Here is a 25,502-nt window from a genome sequence, read left to right as displayed (position 1 = left end):
TCTGTATGTTGGGCAGCTGGATGTTTATGTGTGCATTTGTGGGGCCCCATTTCTGAAAGTTTGACTTTTAACTCAATATTGTTTGGCATCATGAGGGCTGGCATTAGCTGAAAGTGGGTATGTATTCCTACAGTGTTTTGCAATGATTTTAAGTAATTGTGCAAAAAAAAATAATCTATCTATCTATCTATTACGCAGAATGTTTGGGGGGAGAGGCGAATCTATGTTTTTTCTGGGTCGTCCCAAACATCTTTAAGAAGTCCTTTGTATAGCTTGCCTTTCTTTTTTTATTCATGTATTTTAATATAGCACAAACCTTTCTCAGAGGAAGAGCGCTTAAAATTGAGCGAAGTAAATTACATGAGGAATGAGAGTAGCATAGAAGTAGGTGCCACTACTTATGGGTACTCGTGGTCAAAGTTACATATTAACAAGTTACAGATACATTCAAGATTATAAAATACGAAAAGGTGGCATGAATAGGTTGCTACAACACATAATACATCGTCTGTACCCCCTCGTCCACATTGGTTAATGCAGAATTGCTTGTCTCCATATAATTAATAACTGGAAAAAATCTAAGAAAATTAGCTAGAAGCTGTCCTTTGTGAGAAATGACGTTTTGTAGGAGAAAAAGAGCCAGTGGTTTTATTTCAACGTAGGTTACGTGAAATTTCTATTTCAACCGCATGGGAGCAGTGCAGCCAAACAAAATCATTTGGTACTGTAAAACTCGAGTGCCAGGGATCAGCCAGTGAGCACAGCGTGTGGGAACTGGACAAAGGATGAAAAAGACAAGCCACAATTCTTACGGTGAGCAATAATATCTTCCATTCAAGATCTTAGCAGAAGTCCTGACTGTCAACACTTAGACAAGGAGTCCTTTCTCTTTATCGCGTTGGATAACCTCTTCCTCTTCTTTAGTGGAAACACAGGCTTTTCAAAGTTCTGCCGTACCATGTTTGTGGGTGTATAGTTAGTAAAAAGAGTCGTATTATTGCAGGAAAAGGCTTCTTAAAAAAAAATATATAGGGCCCTATTTATGAGGCCTTGTGCCACTTTTGCGCCACCGCTGCGTCACTTTTTGTGACACACGGGAGGCGTAAAAAATGCACCAGGTATAATGTATTCGATGTAACATTTTTTATAAATGAGGCTCACAGTACATAACTTTAGGGTGCAAATTAGAACTGGCGGGACATGTGTTTTTTAAAATCCATTTTTAATGCAGCAATCTCTGCTGAAGAATTTATTAGCGTCCCTGATACATTGGAACAGATTTAGGCTCAGATTTACAAAGATTGTGTTACTTTTTTAATGGAGATCTGACGCAAATTGTAGGGATGGGATCGACAACCCAACGCAAACCATGATTGGCATTGCAACCCAAATGAATGCAACACAGGGCTGTGCTCTGTCTTGCATTACTTTGAATCAAGGGGGCGTTCCATGGGTGGTGCAGGGGCGTTTCCATGCAGCCACCCATGTTTTTGATACAAATCCCTATCTACAATGAACTGCAGACAGGGATTTGTGCAAAAATCCTGCACCTCTCTGCAGCAGGCAGAACAAGGAGAAATGTTTTCATTTCTCCTTCGTTTTTAGGTTTCGCTGGAGGGCGGAGCTGTAAGCTCCGCCTCCAGAGAAATCTGTAGTTTCTAGTATGGGTGACTTGAACACGCCCCTCTGCTTCATTGGCTAGCTCCATAAATGGAGGCTAGCCATTGGAACAGAGAGGCGTCCGTCATGGCTGGACCAGATTCGGGGGCGTTCCCGAGAATCTTTGGCTTTTGGCTACGTCATGATACGTCAGCCAAAAGCCGGGAACGCCCCCGAATCTGGTCCGGCCGGGCCGTGCTTGCTGCTGTCCTGCCTTACTCTGTGTCCCTCCTCCCACCGTCCCCCCCCCCCTCCTCGCTGTCCTGTGCACGATTCCCGCCTCCCTCCCGCCGGCCGTCCATGTCCCCTTCCCCTCCCACAGAAGCAAAACAACGGAAGATTAGTCACCCGGCAGACAATGGAGTTGCCTGAATTCTATCCTTCCTATAATCAGGCAAGCATGCCTGGTTTACAAATGTTACACGCTAGTTGATATAGCGATAAAGTGTCAATAACACCCAACACTTGCGCCTGACTCCAACATGGCAGCCCTTCAGACACGCCCATTCACGAAACGAAATGCGTTGCATTAAGGTACTGGTGTGGAAGGGGCGGGCTTCTCCCTGAAAGGCGTGGCTTTCCCTAGTAGAGGGCGTGGTTTCTGCTATCGCAGACCCGCCCCTACCCACTCAGGTGTGGTTTGATCCTCACCGGGCTCCGTACTGGAATGTCACCGCATGACGTCACGAACCTCCCTGCAGCCTAGGCAGCGTAGACAGCGGAGCATGAAGTTTGGGAGTCAACGGTCCTAAGTTACCGGGCATGGAGGAAGCGAGTCCGGGGACGGTGGCTGCTGAGCAGACGGCCTCGGAGAATTCCGGAGGTCAGTGGTGGGAGGGAAGAATGGCGCCACGGGGTGCAGTGGGGGCAAAATAAACATTTAAGTGATAGGGCTGGGGTAGGTGAGGGAAACATTAAGTGAGGTGGAGGGGGTATTCTGTTGGGATGTAGAGAGTGAGTAGCAACCGCCCTTTGACCTTATACCTGGTTCAGCCCCTCCATCCCCAGGGACCATTAGTCCCCATCTCCTGGAACAGTGCCTTTACCTACGTCCCAGGCTCTTACCTTTACCTCCCCTGGACCCGTACCATCAGCCCCCACCAGAACCTCTGCCTCTGGTCCGGAGTCCCCTTGCAGCACTCTCCGTCCTTCCGTGGACCAGTAAAACTCCCCCCTCTCCCCACATTTGACTAGGGTTTGCACGCCTCTTTTCTGCATTAAAAATTCTTTGAATGGCCCATTGACTGACTCCCTGTCACTCTTCATTCGTCTACATCGGCTTACCTCATTCCCTTTGGCAAGATGTCCATTTGTCCTTAATCAGCCCCACCCATCACCTCCCCTGCTCACCCTGACCGGTGTACCTTCTTTATCTCGTTTTTCACGTTCCTCCTGTGATGGGAATCCACTTATTGCTAAATTTACTCTGGTTATGATGGCCCGAGCCAGTCGCAGACTGTCACCTCCATGACTGGCTCTCACAATTCATCCTTCCTGGCACAGGTTTGTTACACCCACACAAAACACCCACAAACACATCAGATTTTTGTTTAGTTTATTAACAAATACGATGAACCTTAAGCTTAGACTCTAAGTAAAGTACATACAAGCTTCCTAGGTTACAAGTAAACCTATTGCTGCAGGCGCCTCACGCCCTTGTATGTAGCTGGCAGGCAAAGAAAAACCGTGGCGATTAATGAAGGAAGCGAATGCTTTAAGAAGTTATGCATTCTTAATGTTGGTTGGCATACATTATTTTACGCCCATCAACCTGATACCTATGAAACACTGATTATGATCTTTTAGATCACGTCTGTTTTAACCAGCCCTGCGCCTGAGTGAAGAGACAGAAAGAGGGGCAGCAAAGTAGCAGTGGATGGGGGGGGGAGGGGTAAAGAGAAGGAAAGAGAGAAAGTGAGAGAGGAGGAGGGACAGAAGGGAGAGGTGGCTTAGCAGCGAGCACCAGACAGGAATGAGGAGTTGGGGGAAGGGAGATGGCACGTGGACTTGATTTCCCTGTTAAAACTTTAGACAGACTCGCCCTGCGGACTGCCCGGGCTCCGGCCTCTACCTACTCTTGCACTATTTTTATCCTTCGCCTTTGACCGTCTCCTGCCATCTGACTCGGCGCCCAGGCTCTTGACTCACCTCTTCTGGGCGCTGGACTGCATGAAGATGGCGTCGCCGGCAGGGGGCAGCACCTCGGACCCTGGACCGGCCGGCAGGGGGGCCCTACTGCTGCTGCTACTAGGTGAGCGACCCCACACCTCGCGTCTGCACGTGTGCCGGGGACGGGGCAGGCTGTCAGTCACGGGGCAGGCCCGCGCCAAGTCAATCACTCCGGGCTGTAGGGCTGTCTCTGAGAAAACGCTGCCAGTGCCTGACTACCTCAGCTGTCTAGAAACTCAGTGGTTAATTTGTAAAATAAAAAGTGCCGGGGCTCTCATCAGGAGACAGCGCTAACCGTAGAAATGTGCAGGTGTAATCTGCCTCCCGACTAGAGCCCCAGCACTCGTTATTCTGGAGAGGACTTGGCCAAATGGCTAGAAGCTGCCTATTTCGGAGCTGGAGAACCGGGCTCGAGTCTCGGCGTGCCTCAATGTCCAGGGGAAATCATGCGACATAATCGCCGGTGCTGAGCACCTGCTCAAATTAAACACTTGGCAGAATGGACTGCCTCTTCCTGGAAGAAGTCTAACATGCAATCGACTGTTCCATCCCTACCGGCTTCGCTTTTCAGGCAGTGACATGACTTTACTCCAGCCCTGCCCCTGACAGCTCCTCTGGCCCCTTCTGGCGCGAGACTGACCCTGTGCCAACCCTACTGCGCAACAGAGGCAGTCTGACGTGGTTCGCCGCGCTTTTACAACACTGTCTTGCTGTGTGTGGACTGTTGCAGGTCAGCATGTGCTATGTGTGTCAATGTTCCCTCGCACTATATTGCCGGGTGGGATTCGAACCTGCGGTCAGCTGGCGATGTGTGTGCAGGCGCAGATACGCCGAGCTTGGCACTTCATGGAAGCTTGCCTGGCAGTTTAAGAAGTTTGGTGATATTTCTTGGGGTGAGTGGGCTGCGCACCACACCCCCCGCTCATGCTTATCGTGGGATAGGGTAAGGCGCTTGCAGGATGTGGGTGAAGTGCAGGCAGGCCGGTTAGTGTCAGCCACACTCGCTGAGAGGGACGGCGGCCCTCCACAGCTCAGAGGCTGTCACTGGTAAGAGGTGTCAGTCACAGCACACGTGCCCTAAAAGGACACACTCTGCCAGCCGCGGATGGGCACGCCGAGTAGGGGGAGCCAGGGTACTGCAGCTCCACGGGGGTGTGTTTATCCATACATAGGGGATTGTGCATGAGCGTTAGAGAAAAGCCATGTCTGAAGAGAGCATTGCATGTATGCTGGAAGAAGTGTATGTACATGCTAGTGTGTGTGTACCCGTTTAGGTATATAACAATGTGTGCGTGCTTCCGTTTATTCGAGAATTGTGTGACATGCGAGCGTGTGTGTGTGTTTAAAACACTGTGCGTTGTTATGATCAGCTAAATGGGAGATTATTAGGGTTACTGAATTTCTAATAAGGTAGGCAGATTGTGTTATTTCAAAAGGTTTTCCAAAGTATTGGGACATACTGAAATTCTTTGTTTTCTCTTCCTTTGCATTGAAACTTTGGGCAATTGAATCAGCATCTGTATGATGATCACAGAAATCGACTTTGCGTGTAGGGAACAACTTACTGATTCAGTTACTTTCAGGCCATGGATAAAGGTAAAGCAGAATCATGTTTTCTTTTCAGAAATATGGGTTCTCACAAATGCATTTTGGGTGCCCTAAATAGCACTGTGTGGATGTACAAAGCATCAAGGAAGAATTGTCCAAGTTGATGTTTCGGAATACCACTCAAATAGTGTATTTTATTTTTGATTTAGTTTGGTCCACAGAGAGGCATAATTCATAAGTGCGTTTTCTTTTTTGATTTAATTGTTGTTCACATTGTACAGAATTCGAGTGAATGTAAATCATATTTGACCTTTTGGTGGTCTTCTTATCCTGTTTCTTATTTCAAATATGTCTGGTTAACAATAGTCCTAGTGTGTAAATAAGTATTACTAGCAGGACATATGGAGACTTCCCATGCTTTAGTCATTTTTAGGTTTCGCCTGGCGTTTACTGCGCAAGCAGTATCGCGCAGGCGAAAACTTTTGTAAACAAGTATGGAGCTTTCTCCCGCCTCTGTCTTCCATTGGATAGCTCCATAAATGGAGGCTAGCCATTGGAAGACAGATCTGCCCGTCATTGCCGGAGCTCCTGGGTGTGTGTGTGTGTGTGACTGTTCCAGGGTGTGTGTGTGTGTGTATGTGACTGCTCCAGAGTGTGTGTGTGTGTATGTGACTGCTCCAGTGTGTGTGTGACTGCTCCAGTGTGTGTGTGTGTGTGACTACTCCAGTGGGTGTGTGTATGTGACTGCTCTGGTTGTGTGTGTGTGTGGGGCTCTGGGTGTGTGTGTGTGGCTCTGGGTGTGGCTGGCACTGGGTGTGTGTGGCTGGCTCTGGGTGTGTGGGGCTGGCTATGGGTGTGTGTGTGGCTCTGGGTGTGTGTGTGTGTGTGTGTGTGGTAGTAATTGCTGTCTGCTGAGCTCGTCCGTAGGGTACAATAGTTCTCACATTTGCGAGATATTAAGCTATTGGCAATGTAAATGACAATGCCATTTATTTATGTTTTCAAAACCAACACATAAGTACACATTTTGTCATTTACAATGCCAATAGCTCTAACTTCTCCAAAGGCGAAACCGTTGCATTGTAAATGCTTGTTCTTCTTTGCATGTGTGCTGCATTCTAGGCACACATACAAAGAGGACAATGCCTTCAAGTTTAGTTTTTGTAATGGAAGGGGCCCCTTCCTTCAAAAAAACTATGCTGACTACAACTTCTTAGTAGATACGGAGCAGTTCTGCCTCCTTCCCTTCACGCAGTGAAATGCAAGAAAATCACTTGCTGCGCTGTGTTGAGTTAGTTCTATGTAAATCAGGGCCCAAATGTTTGCACCTTCACAATAGAGGTCATGCTTTGCGGTGCAAATTGCCAGCAGAAATAAACTTTTGTGCACAAAGACTTTTCTTACATCAATAGTTGATGGGAGCTCTGCAGCAAAATCCCAGCCCCTTGTACATTATACAGAGGGTGCATAACAGGACAGAGCATCATAGGCACCCCTAGAGTTTTCAAGCAAACCCAGTTCAACTGAAATAGCATGACTTGGTTTTGCGTGTAATCTTAGCACCAGAGGAAACGAGGTGCAAAGAAACCAGAACATGCAGGATATTGTGTGCTATTCTTACCTGTAAAATGTGCAATTGCTGTGAAATTACTCCTTTTATGCAGTTCGCCCCTTGACAGTTATCATCATGTTGAAATTTGTACTGGAGGATTTACCTTAAGTACCCAACTCACACAAGGTACACATGCACCGCCTTTGCGCCATATTGCAATTCAATATCCATGCTAAAACAACTTTTTTAGCACAGCAGCAGTTGATCACATTATCGAGACTCAAATGTTTCTAAATGGGGCACTGTGGGGTATACTAGCAATCTCCTGTGATAATTATCGCTCAGCGCTTTTAGCACGAGGATAGTTATTGCAAGCTAATGCTGGATTCCATCGTGGAAATAGCGTGCTATCAGCAACGCTTATCTCCCAAGTGATAGGAATCCATGCGAAGGCTGGAAAACAGTGTGATTATCTCTGGAAATCCAGCGATAATCACACTGCTACCAGCGAAACATTGCTGATAGGGCAGGGTGGTTTTAGCCATGTAATCCACCTCCCATTGGATTACATGGCTAAATCAGGTCACAAGCAGGCTTTAGGAAAGTAGCATTAAATGTGGTTAGCGCTACTTTTCTTAACACTCTGCTTGTTAGCTTGCAGCTTGACAATTGGAGAAATGTCGGTTAGCGACATTTCTCCAGTTATTTTGGCACGGAACGCCCACTTTGCATCTCATTAGAGATGCAAAGCTGAGCGTTGTTGAAAGGGGCACTAAATCAGCAAAACACGCATTAGCGTGTCTTTGCTGATAAGGCGCTTTTCGTCCGAAAACGTCCGCAAAAGCAGCCATAATTTCATATCACCGTCTTGGTAATATGCCCCTGTGTATGTAAAAAAATATATATAAATTGTCTCTGCACACTTTCCTCAACAATATATCCACTACTTTAATCGGTAACTGAAAATAATAATAATATAAAGACCACGGTTTGTCATATTTTAAAATATTACATACATATCACATATTTAATTAATCAGTCCAGAGTTGCCCTGTAAACATTCATACCCCCAGAAAATGCCTCGACATCTTGGTGGTACAAACTTTCAGCATTGCCATGTATCATTATGCAATTTTTTTTACTGTTCGTTCCATAGAGCACTACGTATTGTCAATTTTGGGGGGCCTAATTGTGTAGTTCAATCTTCCAGGTTTACAAAGCTAAATGCTGGAAAGTCAAACTCGGCTATGCTATATATCTGTGGCGGTATGCAGTGCAGGAAATGTGAGGGATCCTGCAAGATACCTGTTCAGGCAGCTATTTCTGAGCCGGATCTGGTACTCAGCTGGACAAGTGAAATATGCTTAATTTGTCCTATTTTAATTTACTGACACCAAGACACATTCCAGCAGCACTCCCCCATGTTTGCTTTCTGTTTAGACCATCAACCTGCAGGCCGCGAGGAGGCTTCCTTACTCTTACTTCCAGTGCCCAAAACAAAGGCCTGATTTAAAGGGCCACTAGCCTTTCTTTTATTCAACTATCATCCTGGTTGGGAGCCATCAGGAACCTAATATCTAGATGTCAGTGCATGGAAGGAAACAAAGACACAGCTTATCACTTCACAAGTGCTTTGCATCACACACAGAGAGACAATTAATCATGTATGTGTCTAAATTATTATGCAGGAAATGTTACATACGAAATTGAATGTTATAAGATGTAGGAGTCACATAAACTTCTGTGCTACTTTATGTTTCAGAACTATGACTGGACAAAACACAGAACTTTTCCGGAACTGCATTAATCACCAATATTATCTTAGCTGTATTATAATCCCTTGAAATTTGCTGGGCACACAAAGATCTCTGCAGCTGGTGTCTGAACTCTGTATAATATTTTAAAATGAAGCCTCTTTGTGACTAATTAAGTAAACTAAAATAGATTTGCAATCACGTTTGTCCTTGCTGAGATTTTCATTGCGGCAGATTTTTACAAATCATGGTGCGTATTTATGACTGGGGTTGCATCAGGCTTGCACCATCCAACGTGGTGCATACATGACGCAAGCCCAAACACGATTTATGAAGCCGCGCAAGACCACCTTGCATGGCCCTGAGTAATGTCATGAATCCAGAGTAACGCAACGCAGCGCAAATCGCCGCATTGCGTTACTCTGCCCTTGGTGAAATGTTCCATGGGCGTTGCATGGGTGTACCCAGATTAGCCATTGCTGGTAGACCTGGCAATGCACCAAAAAGATACGCCTGCTCAGATGAGATATAATGAGGAGAAATACCTTGAGGTACACAAAGAAAGAGAAATATGCCTCTCAGGATTTTTATGAACAGTAAGGTGCCACTTCCTACACAAAAACAACCCTGCATGCAATCGAGGCACCCTTGCACCATGGTTGGGGTCAGTCAGCCAAACAGGGACAAAGGCAGGTATGCTGAAGGAAAGTATGATCTGCTTCTTATGGTTACCCCAACTTTTTGCTAAATGTGATACTGTTTTTGACTAGTCTGACTAGGATCCTGCTAAACAAGACCCCAGTATATCTGTTTTCTCCCTAAACTGTTATGTTATGTACTTAGGTACACTCCAGATTGGATACTGGGGTACCCTTGTCAGTCCCTAGTATATGATACCCATATACGCTGGGCATAGGAACCCCAGAGGCTTCCCATGGGCTGAAGCATGTATAATGCCACCCATGAGAGGCCATGCGAAATGGAACTACAGGACTGCCATTGCAGCCTGTGTAAGATGGTGCATGCACCACTTACTTAAGTTATAGGTTTACTATATCTAAGAGTCACACTTAAAACCCATAAGTCACCCGTATAGCAATCCTGAAGGCAGGGTGCTTGGTTCTAAGTGAGAGGGTGCCACTGCATGAGCAGGACACCCCTGCAGCCTACATAGTCCCTTCTCCTGTGTTGTTAGTGAAGCAGCCATGTGTGACATATAGAGTGGTATTATGCGACTGTGTGATGACCAACTCTGAAACGGCGGAAACAAACCCTAGCAGGTTTGGTGTCAAAAATTGTGCAATCATACCTCCGACACCAGTAACCGGTTTGGGAAGTATGATTCCACCCCTCAGAAGCGAGCTTTGTTGGGTCCCTGGTGTTCCCCGTACCAGCCTTCTAGTCCCGGGCAGCACAAAAAGGTTACTGCCAACCAGAGACACATTTCTGCCCTCCTGCTACTCAGCGAAACTCGAGCATGGGAAGGGAGAACATTTGGCATCTTGTCACAGGGAGGTGTGACCACCTCCCAGACAGGATTTAGTGTATTAGGGCTGGGTGGGTGCGCTTGCCAGCGACCAAAAGTCTGCATGAGGAGCACATCTGGTGTCCCGCTGCAAATTCCAATTCAAACCTGTCCTGGGAGCCGTTGGCTCCTGTTCTGGTGCGAAACTGGACAAGGGACATGGGAGTAATCTCCTCTCTGTCGAGACCCTCCCCTGGGAGGGTTCCCTGAATCTGTCCAACCATCTCCCGTGGGTACATAAGGGCTTACCTGGCTGTAGGACCCTAGTTTCAACATGGGCAAGATTCTGAACCAGAAATAACTGACCTTCGAGCGTCTGGACACTCCGGACTCCGTTGGACTTGGTTTGGGTCTGACTTCGTCTCCCTCTCAGTCTAAAGCATCGTCTGTGCCCATGCACCATACAGGCTCCGTGCAGGACCTCTGGAGCATCAAGGATAACCAAAGATATCTCCCTTGGAGTGAAGGAGTCACTCCCCTGCATTTGCAGGCACCACATCATGACTGACCTGTCTGCTGCTCCTGAGCTCCTACAGACCCTGAAGGCTTCAGCAACACAGGAAGTAAGTTCCTACGTCCTTTGAGGTCTGAGGTGCCCTCTTACCAAGCATGAGGTCAGAATCTCACATAGGGGCTACAATACCCGTACCCCTGTGAACAACATTTATTTGCAAGTGCATATGCTTGTTAGCATTTTCCGAGCAAGTGCATTGGGTTCTCAGTAGCCCCAACCTCTGGCACTATTTCCTACCAAGAACTATGGCCTCCTCACAATGATTGCTCCGTGGCTGCTGTTTGGTGAAATCACTTGAGATCCTCTTACGACTCCTGTGCCTCAGGCCTGTGAGTCCACTTGAGGGTCAACTTTGCTCTTCTTAATCTCCCCTGGTTGCTCCAGGCCTGCCCAGAATCCCCTTGCTTTGGTGAGTCTCCTGGACCTTGCTGGTTTGAACCATAACTTTCTTTGACCTTCTGCATGTTTTGCCGATGCCCAGGCTTGTTGGTGCTCTCGCCGGACACTGATCCCTCAGCATTAGAAATACTTTGTAGCACAGCTCGTATCCAGCTCCTGGTTGTCCTTGACATTTCCTGGTCCCTGTGGCTGCAGAGTCACGAACCCACTCAACGCACCTGTAGCACCCGGCATCGTTGGGCATTCGTCTACCGAGCCCCTGGTCATTCCTGAGTGACACAGACTCTGTTCCCTCTGCTTTCAGGTGCTCTTCGACCAGAATCCACCTTTGGATTCCAATGGTCACCTTTCTTTCTTCCAGCAGTGGCTCTTCTTTGAAGTCCTCCATTGAGATTGACGGCGGTTTCTGACGCTACTTCAGATCTATGTACCCTGCTCTCCTGGAATAGGTAACTCTAGTACTACAGTATCCACGAGTGGGGTGGCTCTACAACCTCCTAACCTTCATGGGGTTTCCTCAAAGTCCATTGGGAAGGGTCCTTAAACTTTAACATTTCAACCGCGACTTCCCCATAGAATTGTACGGAGCACCTGGTGGTGTTCCCACACTGCACCCATCCTCATAGGGCCCCTACTTACACACCTTGGGTGGTTCCTTGGGGTCCCAGTAATTTTACATCCTCTAGACACTGTCTTGAGTCGAGTCGTGGTTCTTATACCACTATTTTAGTATATGGTTTGGTCCCCCCCTAGGGCCCACTTTGTATTACTGCTACTTACTATTGTTTCTGTGCTACAGCATTGTGTGCTTTGTGAATATGTTCATGTAGAAGATACTGTGTTGTACTTAAGAGTGTTATATTAATCAATACATATTATTGGACTTGGCCCATTTTGCAGGGTCATCCCAGAATATTTTGACTTACTCATGTATTGTTTCTGACCTGTTTTTGTTGGTTTTATGACCCTGGGCACTTTACCACTGCTGATCAGTGCTAAAGTGCATATGCTCTCCGGGTAAATTGTGTTTATGGATTGGTGATTCAATGATTGGCATATTTGATTTACTAGTCAGTCCCTAGTACAGTGCACTGTGTGTGCCCGGGGTCTGTAAATCAGATCCTGCTAGTGGGCTTGCAGCACTGATTGTGCCACCCACAGAAGCAGCCTCTAAGATGTAACTCTGGACTTCTATTGCAGAGCCTGTGTGTAGTCAGGGACTGCCATGTCGACTTGGCAAGTACACACACTTGCCAGTCCCTAACCGTCCCTTTTCTTACATGTTAGTCACCCCTAAGGTAGGCCCAAGGTACCCCTGTGGGCAAGGTGCATTGTATGTGAAAGGTCGGACATGCTCTGATGTTTGTGGCATTTCCTGATAGTGAAATACTGGCAATTTTGCTTTTCACTATTGCATGGCTACCTGCTCCCATAGAATAGAATGGGGAATTTGTTTATAACATCTTATAAACATATATGCCCCTGGGAACAAGGTAGAAAAAAGTTTGATATGCCTGAACTCAGAATTTTAGTATGCATCTTTTAGTGAGGGTGAATTTTATATTCCGTGTTTGAAAATGCCCTTAAGAATGGCAAACGCAAGTCAACCGTTGAGGCTGGCCCCAGGAAAAAAAACCCTGTGGGGAGAATGTGATCATGGAGGATAAGATTATTGGGCATGATCCTGAAGAGGTTACACACCAACTGGCCAGTGGAAATACTCTCTATCCACCATGAGCACGCGACCTAATGGTCGCTTTACACGACAAAGTGAGGGACACACTTAGAACTGAATTAGCCACTCTAATCATTAGATTACATAAACTTGAGAAAGTGATGGCAAAGGGGGGTGTGGGAACTGCAGCACAGCCTAATTCTACCACAAGGAATATAAGGGGAGGGATGGAAAGTGGCGGTGATGGGGTCACTCTACCACCAATACATGCAGTAAGGGGAGAACGTATTATGGAGGGTCCACCTACTATATCCGATGGTGGGGCAGGGAGAAGTAGAGATGTGAAGAATAATGGCAATCCCAGTGAGGTCTTGAGAATAGAGCGCAGCTCCCCTGTCACAAGATGCAGCAATAGTCCTAATCTACCAACACTGAGTACTGATAACAATAAGAGGGGGCAGGTAGGGCATGCTCACCAAGTTGCTGGGAGTATGCCTGATGAATCCAACTTACCCCACATAAATCTCCCCCCGGCATGAGCCCCATATGTTGTCGTATTAACAGGAACTCCACCAATGGCACCCAACGTGAGAGAGACCCCACTCGAACTTAGAAACAAATGCCTGTTTTGGCTTGCAAGATATAAACACTTCGAGCATGCCTGAGCAAGTGAAATAATTATGGTGCGAAGAGTAGGGTGGGTGGGAACCCGCAGGAAATCAGAACAAGGGGAGTGTATCATCATTAACTTTAAAAGTCCTAATTCTGTCAGAAATCTACTCCACACTCCAACCAATCAACAGAATGCCCCAACATGTATTAGTCTCCGATCCCTATATTTCTTCTATCCCCAGCAACACAAAATACTAACAGACAGTGTAGCTCCGATATTGCAAAAAAAGGGCCCTGAGATCGCAAAGGAGAGAAGATGGGACCTGTATAGTAGGTACCCCCAATTCAATATCAGGGTGTACAACAGGTATGAAGGTCTGGAGAAGGTAGACTGACTGGGAGAGGAGTATCAGGATAGGGAAAACCCCATAATCCTGCGGCAGACACAGAGGGTAGCAGAGGACCTCTGTGGGCCCTATTTAGATGGGGGAGTTGTGCAGATGGTGCTCCATCTTCTGGTTTACCATCAATGACTACACAGGAAGGGGGAGCCCAGAATGCACCATCCTTAGTAGTCCTGAGGGACTCTATTGGAGAATTGGGTGGGGCAGATGGCAATCCTTGTGGATTGCATTCTGGTGATTTGCTGGCCCTGCGTGATAGGGGCACTGAGGCAGAATGTAGAGCCAGAGTGCAGGGCGATAGTATTCGAATCCTGTCCTGGAATCTGGCTGGAATTAAGAGTAAATTACCCTGTCCAGATTGGGGGTGTTTTGTAGACAATTATGATGTCTGCTTATTGCAGGAGACGTAGGCCAGGGAAGAATATCAGAGAGCAGGTTTTGCTTCCTTTAACATCATGGCTGGGGTGGGCGGACATTTCTGTTCCGCCCACGGAATGTGCGGAAATTTGCACCTTCCGCAAAGAAGGCAGAAAAATCGGGCAAATTTCCACACATTCACGGGCAGGAAGTTGGCCACCTGCCCGCCTCCTGCCCGCCTTATTAAATTATATTTAAAGGCTAAAATACAACTTATATAAAGCGTACCTTATTGCGCCGCAGACTTCCCCATCGCGGCTTCATCTTGGAAACTGCGCATGCGCGGGAGCCTGCGCATCCGCCTACCCCTAGTCATGGCTACCACGAAGGGGAGGGGGAGACCGTCAGGTGGTTTAATTATTTGGGAGGGCGCACACCGTGGCGTTAAAGCCGAGCAGATTCCAACTAATACCGACGACGTGCAATGTGTTCCCCTAACAATTGCCTCTAAGGCACAAATAGCCCTAATTAATGTTTATTCTAGACCTGTGCATAATGGCCAAGAATCAGGTGCTATAGAGGACTTGGGAGATCTCATACCAACTTTGGATCCAGCAGCTCTATTGATTATAGGAGGCGATTTTTACTGCGAGTTCGAGCCTCTTATTGATCCAACTTTAGATGGGCCCACTGAGGAGGACCAGTATTGGTCCATACCCGACCCACAGATTCCACCAGTCAAAGCTTGGACTCCTTTGGTCTTGCAACTTAACTCCCTTACCCTGGGACTCTCATTGAGGGTAAGTAATGGGAGGACCAAATCTGATAGACCAGGCCAATTTACGTTTAATAGAGAGGGGCAGAACTAGTTGCTTGATTACATTCTGGTTGAAACGAGAACTTGGGATAAGGTGGGAAAGCCAAGGGAAAATAATGACTCCAAGTAACCTTGGTTTAATGCAAGTTGCCGTAAAGCTAAACTGGACCTGCTAAATGCAGTGAAGGCATAGGATAGGCTAGCAACTAAGCAGTGTAGGGCGAGGTATAAGTGGACTACCCAAATAGAAAAGAAAAATTGGGAAGCGGAGACGTAGGAAGCCCTTAGAATTGCCCTGAATGATAAAGATTTGAAAATATTTTGGGCAATAATAAGTTCTGGGGACAGGGGAGGGCGACCCGCCCTAGAACCCAATATAGCGCCTGAAGTTTGGGAAGCACACTTTGGGGCACTGTATGCTGATCAGAGTGAAGTGGGTGCTTCTACTGCCTTTCCGAAGCCCTTCCATGAGTATCGATTGGAAGGTGCGTGGGAGATTACCTTGGGCGAAGTGGAGTGTGCCATTGTTAAATTGCAACCGAATAAAGCACCTGGCCTAGATAAGTTACCCGGGGATCTCTTTCGGACGGGACCGAAAATCTGGGCCCCGTACTTATGTGCCCTGTTTAATGCCATCTTAAGGGGCATGGATCCCCCGGACACTTGGCGTGGGGCTGAGATAGTCCTGATACACAAAAAAGGTTGCCCTCTCCTACCATCAAACTATAGGCCCATCAGCCTAATAGATACCACCCAAAAACTCATGGGACAGGTCATTTTGGATAGAATACAGGATTGGATAGAGGAGATGGAGATAAAGTCCTTATCAGGCAGGCTTCAGGTCGAGTACATCAACCGTAGACCAGATATTTAGACTCCAGCTGCTTTACTGGAAAACGGTGAGTATAGAGGGTGGAAGCCTCTAGCTCATATTCGTCGACCTGAGGTCTGCCTTTGACTTAGTTCCCAGGGAAAAACCTTGAAAAGTATTATGTGAACTTGGGATTCCACCTTACCTCCTTGATGTGTTAGTGAGGCTACACACAGTGACCCATGCCCAAGTAAGATGTGGAAAATATGGGGAACTCTCTATACGCTTCCCTGTCAAAAACGGGGTACGCCAGGGGTGCGTGCTTGTCCCTACCCTATTTTGCCTTTACATCAACAGCCTCATTGAACACCTAAATAATGTCAAAGATAGCAATGCACCAAGGCCAGCTTCGGAGAGGGTGCCCGCATTGATTTTCACCGACGACACTTTGTTGCTGTCCAAAACATCAACGGGCATACAACGCACTTTGGATGGTTTTGCAAAATTTTGCAATTTAAGGGGCCTGGAGATCTATCTAACTAAGACCAAATTTATGATCTTCAATCCCCCCAAAACCACCTGTCCAAATCCCTCCTTAGAGGGCACACCGCTGGAGAGAGTGAGGACATTTGAGTACCTGGGTATTATATTATCAGAACATCTTGAGTGGGAAACCCAACTGGCCAAGGCCAGCCTGAAGTTAACACAGACAGTGGGGGGATCATGAAAATGCATAGAACAGCTACGTTCAAGCCAGCTGCCCCTGCTATTGAAATATATAAATTTCAGGCCAGGGGGGCGACCTTATATGGGGCTGAACTGTGGGGGCACTGTAGGCCCTCTAACCTCATGAAAATACAACACAATTTCATGAGGCAATTATTGGGCCTCCCTCGTAGCACCCCCTTAGTCTGACTCGGTATGGATCTCGGTTTGCAACCCATTGATGAAGAGATCACCATAAGGCCTATTACATTCTGGCGTAGGCTCTGGGCAACACCAGAGTTGTCTTGCTACAGAGCTGAACTTAGGGAGGTCCAATCTAGCCTAATTAATAAGAAAATACTGTGGCTTAACCACATAAGGGATCTCTGTACTAAGATAGGTAGACAGGACCTTTGGAAAACGCCCGAGCTAGCGTGCCCACTAATAGCCAGGTTAGATCTTGTGCGGGTTTATAGGCACCATAATCTAATAACCCTCCAAGAAAGGGCCACTGGTGGTCAGCTGACACTAGAGTTTCTTCAAGTAAAGGCCGAATACAGAAAAGAACAGTGCCTGGATGTGATCTACCCCCCTCTGGCTAGGAAACTCTACATCCAATTTAGAATGGGGACCCTTCCATTATTGACGCTCACCAGTAAATGGGGCATAGAAAATAAGGAGGAATGCCCGGCGTGTAAATATAGGGTAGAGTCTGAAATTCATGTGCTTTTTCTCTGCCCTACATATTCTGCCAAAAAGGGGGTGGTGATGGACAGAGTATCTGAGTTAATCAGAACACTCCTACCCAGTCAACAGATCAGGGCTTGATCCATCACCGTTTTTTAGCTCACTGCACCATCCAAGTTCAGAACCTGGCTATATGCAAATTAGTCTGTCCCTGGCCCAGTGCATCATGGGAACAGGGCAGACCAAACTACCAAGCCAATTCTTCACTGGAAAGGAAACAAGCTTCCGGGGACCGGTTTCTGGCATTACAGCCGTCTTCGGCCCGGCTTGCTTGAATCCTGAGGGTGCAATGAGCAAGGGACTCATGTCTGAGCATACCCTTCCACACTCATGGTGGCCAAAATAATTTCAAAAAGGGGGTGGTGATGGACAGAGTATCTGAGTTAATCAGAACACTCCTACCCAGTCAACAGATCAGGGCTTGATCCATCACCGTTTTTTAGCTCACTGCACCATCCCAGTTCAGAACCTGGCTATATGCAAATTAGTCTGTCCCTGGCCCAGTGCATCATGGGAACAGGGCAGACCAAACTACCAAGCCAATTCTTCACTGGAAAGGAAACAAGCTTCCGGGGACCGGTTTCTGGCATTACAGCCGTCTTCGGCCCGGCTTGCTTGAATCCTGATGGTGCAATGAGCAAGGGACTCATGTCTGAGCATACCCTTCCACACTCATGGTGGCCAAAATAATTTCAAAAAGGGGGTGGTGATGGACAGAGTATCTGAGTTAATCAGAACACTCCTACCCAGTCAACAGATCAGGGCTTGATCCATCACCGTTTTTTAGCTCACTGCACCATCCCAGTTCAGAACCTGGCTATATGCAAATTAGTCTGCCCCTGGCCCAGTGCATCATGGGAACAGGGCAGACCAAACTACCAAGTCAATTCTTCACTGGAAAGGAAACAAGCTTCCGGGGACCGGTTTCTGGCATTACAGCCGTCTTCGGCCCGGCTTGCTTGAATCCTGATGGTGCAATGAGCAAGGGACTCATGTCTGAGCATACCCTTCCACACTCATGGTGGCCAAAATAATTTCAAAAAGGGGGTGGTGATGGACAGAGTATCTGAGTTAATCAGAACACTCCTACCCAGTCAACAGATCAGGGCTTGATCCATCACCGTTTTTTAGCTCACTGCACCATCCCAGTTCAGAACCTGGCTATATGCAAATTAGTCTGTCCCTGGCCCAGTGCATCATGGTAACAGGGCAGACCAAACTACCAAGCCAATTCTTCACTGGAAAGGAAACAAGCTTCCGGGGACCGTTTTCTGGCATTACAGCCGTCTTCGGCCCGGCTTGCTTGAATCCTGATGGTGCAATGAGCAAGGGACTCATGTCTGAGCATACCCTTCCACACTCATGGTGGCCAAAATAATTTCAAAAAGGGGGTGGTGATGGACAGAGTATCTGAGTTAATCAGAACACTCCTACCCAGTCAACAGATCAGGGCTTGATCCATCACCGTTTTTTAGCTCACTGCACCTTCCCAGTACAGAACCTGGCTATATGCAAACCAGAAACCGGTCCCCGGATGCTTGTTTCCTTTCCAGTAAAGAATTGGCTTGGTAGTTTGGTCTGCCCTGTTCCCATGATGCACTGGACCAGGGTCAGACTAATTTGCATGTAGCCAGGTTCTGAGCTGGGATGGTGCAGTGAGCTAAAAAACGGTGATGGATCAAGCCCTGATCTTTTGACTGGGTAGGAGTGTTCTGCTTAATTCAGATACTCTGTCCATCACCACCCCCTTTATGAATCGTTTTGGCCACCACAAGTGTGGAAGGGTATGCTCAGATGTGAGTCCCTTGCTCACTGCACCATCAGGATTCAAGCAAGCCGGGCCGAAGACGGCTGTAATGCCAGAAACCGGTCCCCGGATGCTTGTTTCCTTTCCAGTAAAGAATTGGCTTGGTAGTTTGGTCTGCCCTGTTCCCATGATGCACTGGGCCAGGGTCAGACTAATTTGCATGTAGCCAGGTTCTGAGCTGGGATGGTGCAGTGAGCTAAAAAACGGTGATGGATCAAGCCCTGATCTTTTGACTGGGTAGGAGTGTTCTGCTTAATTCAGATACTCTGTCCATCACCACCCCCTTTATGAATCGTTTTGGCCACCACAAGTGTGGAAGGGTATGCTCAGATGTGAGTCCCTTGCTCACTGCACCATCAGGATTCAAGCAAGCCGGGCCGAAGACGTCTGTAATGCCAGAAACCGGTCCCCGGATGCTTGTTTCCTTTCCAGTAAAGAATTGGCTTGGTAGTTTGGTCTGTCCTGTTCCCATGACGCACTGGGCCAGGGTCAGACTAATTTGCATGTAGCCAGGTTCTGAGCTGGGATGGTGCAGTGAGCTAAAAAACAGTGATGGATCAAGCCCTGATCTTTTGACTGGGTAGGAGTGTTCTGCTTAATTCAGATACTCTGTCCATCACCACCCCCTTTATGAAACATATTCTGCACCACGCAACTGATGGTTAGCCCTAATATGTAGAAACCTAGGGTTCAGGCACTGTCAAGAGGCCTATAGGATATTAAAATACAATACCCAGCCCCCTATTGTTTTTGCTGTTTCGCTCTTCCTGAATGGTATGTGGCATAAGCGCAGGGGCTTTTTGAAGTGACTGTGTGGAGAGTTTTATGTATGCCCCTTTTTAATACATTTATCTAGGTTTACTTAATGGGGACATTTGCACTACTTCTCAATTTTGCTATTCATCTTATTCTAACAATCATCAGCCCTAAATGAATTTTATAAATATTTTTACTTGATTTTAGGATAATGGTCAGCCATTATTTTATACTGTAAGAAATATAGATATATGATTGCACTGTCTACTGTTATTTTTTTTTAATTTTCTTCTCTTTGTTGTTTGATGATTGTAATAATGCACTTTTATGGTCCGAGTTGGCCGAAATAAAGTTATTAACTGAACTGAACTGAAAATACCACTTTTCGAAAGTAGGTCTTTTTTTGCTTAACCATCCAGTGTGTCTGTGCTTGGTTTGTGTACCGCATGTCTGGCTTTGGGGTGTTAGGGGCTGGGGAGACGCAGTGGATCCAGAGAGTCTGATGAGTCAGGGCTGGGCTGAATAGACCTGGGCTGCATTTAGAGTAGGGGGAGGAGATTTCCTTTTCACCTGAATGGGTCTGGTCTGCCTTCAACAATGCTGTCTCCACCTCCTGCCAGGAAGCTACACCAGTGAGGACAGAAATGGTTTTGGCTGAGCACAGACACTCTGCCTTCAGAGAACAAAGGATTTTTGTGTATAAAAAGAGGGGCCCAGACCCCAGACTTTTAGATCAGTCCTGGGAATCAAAATGACGTTGGGTGACGTGAAGCCTCGTAAAGTGACGCCTCACCTCCGGTGAGCAACACATCGCACTTGGGCGCCGAGTCTACAAGAACACTGGGGCCGCAGTAAAAAACAGATGCAGATCAGGGGTGTAACAAACACCCCCGCAGCCCCCGTGTTGCGGGGGGCCCCCAGTGTCCATTACATGAAGGGGGCCCCCCTCAGTTCATCTGCAGAGTGCTGTGACAGAGACATAATCTCAAAAGCAGCAGCTGCAGTCTGCAGCCTGCTCTGAGCTCCTTGCGCTGATTGAAGAGAAACAAAGTAACAAAATACAATGTTTCTCTTCAGTCAGAGCCAGGCCGGGACAAGGATGGGGGTGTGGGCCCAGAGTTACAGGCCTGGGATGTGAATTTACAGGGATCTCTGTAAGTAGGCGTCAGGGCCGGCTTTAGAGTTGGTGGTACCCAGTGCCATAATCTTTGTTGGCGCCCCTCCACACAACATTGTTTCATACCTTCAACACATGCAGTATACCAGTGCTGATTTCATGCTTATTTGTGGGCTGAGATGTTTATGCTGTTACCATCTGAGCAGATAACATTTTAAATATAATATTCATTGTGTATCTTAAAATAGGAAACACATTTAATCTTGAGGCACACAGTACAGGGGGAAAGAGTAGAACATAGAGTAGCTGAGTCAGTAAATTAGCGCACTCTGCTGCAAGGCATTGTGTGGCACACAGTGACAGGTGCAAGACTGTGTAAAATAAAGCCAAGTGCACGCTGATTGGAACAGTCAGACTTTGAAAATGAAATGCAAAAAATTGACATTTCGAGCGTAGAAGACCCAAAGGGAAAGTGTTAGAATTCTAGGCCTTTGTGCATCCGAACTTTACAACGAGCATTGGCATAGCCAATAGGTCTCACTTTTGGGACCTTATAAGTATTTAGTTATGCAGCACAATATCCTTGGTGCAACAACATCAGCTCTTGCATGGCGAAATCTTGTACCTTATTAGTGTTTAGCCATGCAACAGGTGATGTTGTTGCCCCAAGGATATTGTGCTGCATAACTAAATACTTATAGGGTACAAAAAGCGAGACCTATGGGCAAGCTGTTGCCTTTGACAATTGAGGCGGGGTGGTGAACAGGAGACTGGGGAACTTGAAGGCAGATTGTTGGTGAATAGGAAGACTGTAATCTCATAAGAGGTGCTACAACAAAATAAACATGTGCGAGAAGAAACTCAAAGGGAGGAACAGGACTGTAGATCACAGGAAAAAACTAGGAGTTAGAGAAGGAGGGGAGAAGGAGAACAAAAGATCAGCACAACAGAAGAGAACAGGGAGTTAAAGAAGGAGGTGGGTGGAAGAGAGCAGTAGATCAGCACAGAAGAAGATAAGAGAACAGGGAGTTAAAGAAGGAGGCGGGTGGAAGAGAACAGAAGATCAGCACAGCAGAAGAGAACAGGGAGTTAAAGAAGGAGGTGGGTGGAAGAGAACAGCAGATCAGCACAGGAGAAGAGAAGAGAACAGGGAGTTAAAGAAGGAGGAAGGTGGAAGAGAACAGCAGATCAGCACAGCAGAAGAAAAAGGAAGTTAAAGAAGGAGGTGGAGTGGAAGAGAGCAGCAGATCAGCAGAAGAGAACAGGGAGTTAAAGAAGGAGGTGGTGTGCAAGAGAACAGCAGATCAGCATGGGAGAAAAGAACAGGGAGTTAAAGAAGGAGGCAGGTGGAAGAGAGCAGCAGATCAGCACAGGAGAAGAGAAGAGAACAGGGAGTTAAAGAAGGAGGAGGGTGAAAGAGAATAGCATATCAGCATGGGGGAAGAGAACAGGGAGTTAGAGATGGAGGTGGGGTGGAAGAGAGCAGAAAGATCATCACAGAAGAAGAGAAGAGAAAAGGAAGTTAGAGAAGGAGGCGGTGGAAGAGAGCAGCAGATCAGCACGGGAGAAGAGAACAGGGAGTTAAAAAGAAGGAGGCGGTAGAAGAGAGCAGCAGATCAGCACAGGAGAAGAGAACAGGGAGTTAAAGAAGGAGGCAGGTGGAAGAGAACAGCAGATCAACACAGGAGAAGAGAATAGTGAGTTAGAGATGGAGGTGGGGTGGAAGAGAGCAGAAAGATCATCACAGAAGAAGAGAAGAGAAAAGGAAGTTAGAGAAGGAGGCGGTGGAAGAGAGCAGCAGATCAGCACGGGAGAAGAGAACAGGGAGTTAAAAAGAAGGAGGCGGTGGAAGAGAGCAGCAGATCAGCACAGGGAAGAGAACCGGGAGTTAAAGAAGGAGGCGGTGGAAGAGAACAGCAGACCAGCACAGCAGAAGAGAACAGGGAGTTAAAGAAGGAGGCGGTGGAAGAGAACAGCAGATCAGCACAGCAGGAGAGAACGGGGAGTTAAAGAAGGAAGTGGGGTGGAAGAGAGCAGCAGATCAGCACGGGAGAAGAGAACAGGAAGTAAATTGCTATAATGCAATTTATAGATGTGAACGACTGCAATCACATCGGGTGGGGGATGGGGTAAGATGGCAGATGATATTTGGGTGTTTGAAACTACAAGTACTTATTTTCTCTGATCGAAGAATCCATAAAAAACCAACAGAATCCAAAGGAACTAGAGATTGCGGATGATGTACGAATGCTGGCCCACTGGCGCTCACAGACTTCAATGCTATAGTAGAAAGTAGTTCTGCCCTAGTTCAGCCACAGGATGTGCTGGAACCGTTGGCTTTCTGTGCAAACTATCTCTTTAACTGCCCATCTTATCTATTTGTAAATAAAGGCAATGTGTATAAAGATAATGTCTCTGCCTGGACATTGGGAGTATTGTGTGTGATTACTGTGTTAGCCTGCATCCTTTTCCCCAATCTACCATTACTCCCGGAGACAGCCTTGACTATTTGACCTGGCTCCACTTAGAAAGTCAAGGACACAAAATGACCAACTCGCTAATTCCACTGGAGTGAAAGTCTGCTGTAACCCCCACCTGCCCAAGGATGCCAACTAAACGTTCTCTTGCTGCGGACACTGTCTGGTAGCAAGCCAAACAAGATATCAAAGTAAAGATTGGACACTATCCTCAAAGATACCTCAGTCAATGGGATCACTCTTGCAGAATTAGATACAAAACTAACAGATTTAACATCTGAAAAGAAGAGGGCCTGTACCGATGTCCCCACTTTTCCGACTAGAATGGATTTGGCTAGGGCCTGTACCGATGTCCCCACTTTTCCGACTAGAATGGATTTGGCTAAGTGGAAAATTGTGGAGCTTGAAGTGCTATTTGATACTCTCCTTGATTGGTGACAAAAAGTCAAAAGTCTTAAACAGATGATGAGTAATCTGGAAATGATAATGTACGTATTAATGGAATAAAGGAGAGCACATAAGGAGCTGATGTAATAGTCTTTTAGACTGACTGTGTACAACCTGTGCTCAACCTCCAATTTATAGAAAAGTAGGACATTCCTTGCCCTGAGGCTCAAACTTTGAAACAGGAACATCACATACAGACTCCTGAAAGTCAGCAACCATGCTATCCATGCACAATGGTGAAATGACTGAATTTCATGCTCAGTAATCCCTGGAAGATTATGTAGCCAACATTGACGTGGACAATTCAACAACATCCATGACCTCGCTTTATGGGACCAAATGGTCGATATCTGAGACACCACCCCTGGATCACTAAGAACAATGCACTACCAAGTTTATTTGAGAGGGGTCGGATTGAGAAGGACTACACCAGATTGTGGCTGCTCTATCTGAGGGGGTCTAGAAAATCTAGATCTCCTTTGAAACTAAATGATACAAAGCAGACAAGTAACTGCCACCAGTAGATAAATAGCAATGCATGTTCTAGGCTATAATATGAATGTTATATGAGCTGTATAGATTTCCTCTGCAACTTTTGTGTGGGCTCTTGCCTTATAGGAGTATATATGTACTAAGTTGAACTCTACTGATTGATATGTCCCCTATTACAAAGGATTTATGCTTCTGATGTATACATCCATGGGAGATACTGGCCCTATTTTTCAACCTCTTGGGAGACTTCTTAACACACATACAAGAATTACTATTTACTTCCACATTCGGCCCCTAGTTCATTATAGACACAAAAAGGGAGGAGGGAGCAATCTGCCTTGCATACCAGCACACAATGTGCTTAGATGCTCCGTGGTAAATTCAGTGTTTGATAACACTCACTTTATTTGAAAGTCTGTAGTATTCAACATTCTCGGTACAGCCAGTGCTGGGTAGTTGTAGACATGTTTCAGAGTACTTTTCCTTCTTCAGTAGAAAATAACACAGTAAATGTTGATGTGCTGGCAATACTGCTCACAGTCTTCTCAGGTTAATGGGCCACTCCCAAAATGCAGGCCCCAATGAGTTCCTCAGCCCAACAAATCAAAGAAGCCAATCACAAAAAGGGGGAGGGTGCGCACTGCCTGGCATAACAGCACACAATTCACCCATATGCACTGAGGTAAATGCAGTGTATGTTAAAATCGCTTTAGTTGAAAGTCGTTAGTATTCACAATTTTGGTGGTACCAGTGCTGGGTATCTCTAGACATGTTTTTTAGGATAATTGTCATTCTTCAGTAAATAGTAATAACTTACATTTGGAGGTGCTGGCAATGCTGCTCACAATCTTCTCAGGTTAATGTACTACTTCCAGGGCTCATGTGCATCCCAACATACATAGTAGTACCACAGTTGAGGTTTCAACGCTATATGGCACAGGACAAAGACTCCAGCAATACAGTAGATAATTGCTCATGGCTATTTGAGGTCACATACATTCTATTTTTGTTTTTCACCTTACTGCCCTTTTTTGGTCACATTCTCTCTGCCCTAGTTCAGCTCATCTTCTATTGCCTGTCCCACATGTTATCCCTCCTCCCCCTCCCTAATTCATGGCAGCTGAGACACTGGGCCCTGAGCATGCTTGTATCCACTTA

The sequence above is a fragment of the Lissotriton helveticus genome, chromosome 2_1, assembly GCF_964261635.1.
Source record: "Lissotriton helveticus chromosome 2_1, aLisHel1.1, whole genome shotgun sequence".
Lineage (NCBI taxonomy): Eukaryota > Metazoa > Chordata > Amphibia > Caudata > Salamandridae > Lissotriton > Lissotriton helveticus.
This window is presented reverse-complemented; position numbering follows the sequence as displayed.